This window comes from Phyllostomus hastatus, unplaced genomic scaffold (assembly GCF_019186645.2).
Source record: "Phyllostomus hastatus isolate PE091 unplaced genomic scaffold, TTU_PhHast_1.1 phas_scaffold_1066, whole genome shotgun sequence".
NCBI classification, from domain to species: Eukaryota; Metazoa; Chordata; class Mammalia; order Chiroptera; family Phyllostomidae; genus Phyllostomus; species Phyllostomus hastatus.
In genome coordinates this window covers 25114389-25118534 of record NW_025334004.1, presented here as the reverse complement: position 1 = coordinate 25118534, position 4146 = coordinate 25114389, and positions in this window count along the sequence as shown.

Sequence of the window (4146 nt, the reverse complement as noted above, 5' to 3'; positions counted from 1 at the left end):
CACCCACCTCCTCCAGCTCCAGGCCTAGCACTGAGCTCGGGGCCTCTTCTGTGATCGGATCTTTAGCAACCAACCACGTGCCCCTCCTGCAGTCCCTTCGGAGCAGAAACCCCAGGAAACCTTCCTACGGGCACCCTTCTCCTCTCCCCCTGCCATTTAACAACCACATGCCAAACGATCCAATGTTCTATTTTACCTACAGCTCTAATTGGCACAGCCCTTTCAGATTTACAAAGTGTGACTGCCTGCATGATCCTCGACATTAAAAAAAGGCAGGTGAGCGGTGAACTTGAGAGCTGTGAGGCAGGTGGGGGAACCGCCCATCCCGCAGGCCAGCGGGCAGATGGGCATTCAGCGGAGAGGACCCTGCGGCTCCTCAATCCCTCCACCCGTGTGCTAGGTCACAGGAAACACGCGGGGTAGAGGAGAGTGCGAGGTGCTGCGAGGGGCCCCCACAGTTCAGCGTGAGAAATGCTACAGGACGGATGGCCTGGTCTATCCAACGATATGGGGTGGAAAGGGGAGGGGGGGCTGTTGTGAATGAACAGAGGCTCAGGGACCAGGCCATCGGAGGCAATGTGCGGATCTTGCTTGGGTTCCAGGTTGCACAAACTCAACTGCCAAAGGACATTTGCCAGACGATTTGGGAAATTTAAATACAATCTGAATAGATGATATTAAGACGTTGTTGTTAATTTTTTAACTTAACCTTGAATTCGTTTAAACATGATTATGGTTAATTTTTATAAATGGGTATTTTGTTGTGTTAAAGTTGTGATTTAGAACTCCACACTGAAGTATGTAAACCAGAGAAATAGTATTATGTCTAGGCTTTGCTTTGAAGTACGCCAGCAAAAACAAACGAACAAAACGAAACAGACGTGTGTGTGTTCCTAGGCTCTCATCAAATAGAATTGGCAAAATATCAACATCGTTAAACTCTCTGACAGGTATTCCTTGCTGCTGAGAATATTTTAAAGTGTCTACAGGAAAAAGCAAAAAGAAAAAATGTCTTAATTTTGAAAAGAAAGAAGCAGGAAGAACTTGACAGCGTTGAATTCTATTGAGGGACGGAATAAGTGGTAAAAATGTTCTTTTCGGCTTAGTGGTTGGCATTTACAGGAAATCCCGGTGAGAGTGGTTCTGAGGTCAGACCGAAGGAGAGGGGAGAGTAGGGCTGACAGTGACTTTTCTCCCAGAGGAAGAGCCTTAGACTTTTTAAAACTGGATGCAAGGAGAGCCTGAATATACAAAAGGAAGAAAATGTAGCCAATAGGATAAGGGTCCCCAGAACGGAGGAAAGGGTGAGAATGGACAGGCAGGCACTGGCCTTGGAGAGGCAAGTGGGAAGCTGCGCTAGCAGAAGGGAAAAAGACAGAGTAGAAGCAGGTGTAGGTACTTGGTATATTTGGATCAAAAAGAGGAGAGATTTGCTCTCTCGATGACCTCTGTCTTCGGTACAAAGTAGGAGGAGATTTGGGATAGGAAGCATATAAAAACCAAAATTCAAAAACAAAAAAAAAAACACAAAACAGGCGGAGTTTCAGGACAGTGTTGTTGATTAATTTGTTGATTGAGTTACAGTCATGTATGTATATGCCCCCTTTGATGTGACTGGCCCCACAGCACTCAACTATTTGGGCACTGGGTCAGAGAGAAAGAGAAACACTGGGTGCGTTCAGTAGGAGGTTTTGCCTGACGGGAGGGAAAAAAGAAGCTAGGGAGTTTGGGGCATTGGGAGGCATTGTTACCGAACTAAGTAATCACGCAACCTCAGCTGGCTGTAGAAGGAAATAATGGGTCGGTGGATTTCAAGAACATAGAAGGGTAAGTGGTCAGAAGTCACAAAGAGGTCTGAGAATGTCACCTCGTGAGCCTAAAGGGGGGCCTGTTCTGGTCGGAGAGGGGGCCGTTCAATTAGCAAGTTTGGAGGTGGGCGTGCTGGGTGATGCGATGACAAGGCATGAGTGAGAATCAGTGGTGATGGGGAGTGGAGGAAGTATTGTAAATGGGTAATTGGATTGGAAGCCACTTTTCGGCATTAATGGCAGTTCATTCAAGAAGCAGAAGGACTTCCTGTCAGACCTCTCCCAGACATCCGCAGGCCCCAGGCACGGAGCTGCAACAGCACAGGGCGCTCAGACAGGAAGCGGAGCGTCGTCTCTAGAGCTGCCCTGGGCCCCAGTGCACACAGATAACAGTGTCCTCCCCCTGAGCTTCCAGAGGCCCTTGGCCTAGATAGCCCACGCACTATCTGCCATCTGCACAGCATTCTTATAATGCAAAGGAGGGGAGGGATATTAAGAACTATGGGTCAGAAAGTCCATATTTTATTAAAATAGGGTTCCCAGAAATTGGCTCTCAGTTATCTTTTCAAGCTTAGAAAGAGTTGCCAAAGAGGCCTTCTGGGCAAGGAGGCTGGCCAGGACTCACAGAGCCTAATGCCGCATCCTGACTCATAACTCTTCCTCCTGGTGGTGAGCCCTCCCCCCCAGGAGGACTGGGCCAGCAGAGGGCGGTGCAGGCCCAGGTCAGCTGCTCTCACGGTAGGATTCGCCCTGCCCTGTCCCTGTGGGAACCAGCTCCCGCCTGCTAGGGTGCAGGGCTGCTGCAGAGCAGGGCTCAGACCCGCCCAGTGGGGGTGCTCATGGCCGCCTGGTCCTGGCTGGCCTAGGCCCCAGGCTGATGTGTCCATCCGGGAGGGACGCTCAGCCAGGTCATGCCCAATGAGTCCCATCTTGTTTCCTCCTTCCACCCATCAGCCTTCTGTCTCCTTCTTGCCCAGTGGTGAAGAGCCACCCACTTGGTTCTGGTTCTCTGCTCCCTGCCACAGCTCAAGCTGATGTCCACCCGTGGGTTTCTTCCTAAGGTCTGGTTGACAGCGAGGCACCAAGGAGAACCAAGAAACTCTCTGCAGAGTATCTGTCAACACTTCCTTTTTTAAAAAGATTTTATTTATTTATTTTTTAGAGAGAGGGGAGGTGAAGGAGAAAGGGAAGGAGAGAAACGTCAATGTGCGGTTGCTCCTCCCGTGCCCCCAACTGGGGGCGTGGCCTGCAACCCCAGCATGTGCCCTGACGGGGAATCAAACCAGCAACCCTGTGGTTTGCAGGCCCACACTCAATCCACTGAGCTATACCAGCCAGGGCACTCCTTCTCAACAGTGTTCACAGCATAGAGCTGTGAGCTGAGCGCCGAGCCCGGTGACAGAAAGCAGAGTAATACCATAGTCACCTTTTGTTTCTTTTTTTAAAATTAAATCACTTTTATTGTCATTCTATTACAGTTGTCCCAGTTTTTCCCCCTCTGCCCTCATCTGCCCACCCCACCCCACCCCACACTCCCACAGTCCATTCCCACAACGTTGTCCGAGTCCGTGGGTCATTTGCACATGTTCTTTGTCTAGTCCCTGCCCCTTCTTTCCACCATTGTCCCCTCCCCCTTCCTCTCTGGTCACTTTCAGTCTGTCCCCTGTTTCCACGCCTTGGGTTCTGCTTTGTTGGATAAGGACAACTGAATTAGAAGAAACTGAAGCACAATAAAAGAAAAAAACACAATGGACACATTTAAACATAACAATATTGTTACTACAGACACAGAGGGTTAGACAAGTGCTTTACAAGGGAATGCTGCCTTCAGGCTAAATAATTTGTATCTCGGCCTCCAAGGCCCAGGGAGCTGAGTACTTCTGCCTCCGGAGGGTTCTAGAAGGGGCTGAGGATCCTCAGGCCCATCGCCAGCTGAGGCACACACTGAAGATAAACTCCAAAACCTGTCCTACCCCACATATACCCCAAAGACCAAGGAAAACCTTGGAAGTACTAACGTACTCCCATTAGGTTTCATCATTAATAGGTACACATTATCAACCCACAGGGTTATAGTCTATGTATCATGAACTCTAGTCATAATTTGCCATGCAAGGTTTAAAAACATAATAAATATTCTTTAAATCATTTTAGAACAATGATTATTCTACCTGAAAATACTCAAAACCGGCTCCACTCCACCAGGGAGCCCCCCTTCTGCCCAGGGGGTTCACAACACTGCAGCATCGCCCCGCCCCCCCCCCCCCCATTCCGGGAACTTTCGGCACCGCCCCGTGTCGTCCCTGACTTCCAGGTCCCCACGGGCCACAGCCCCATC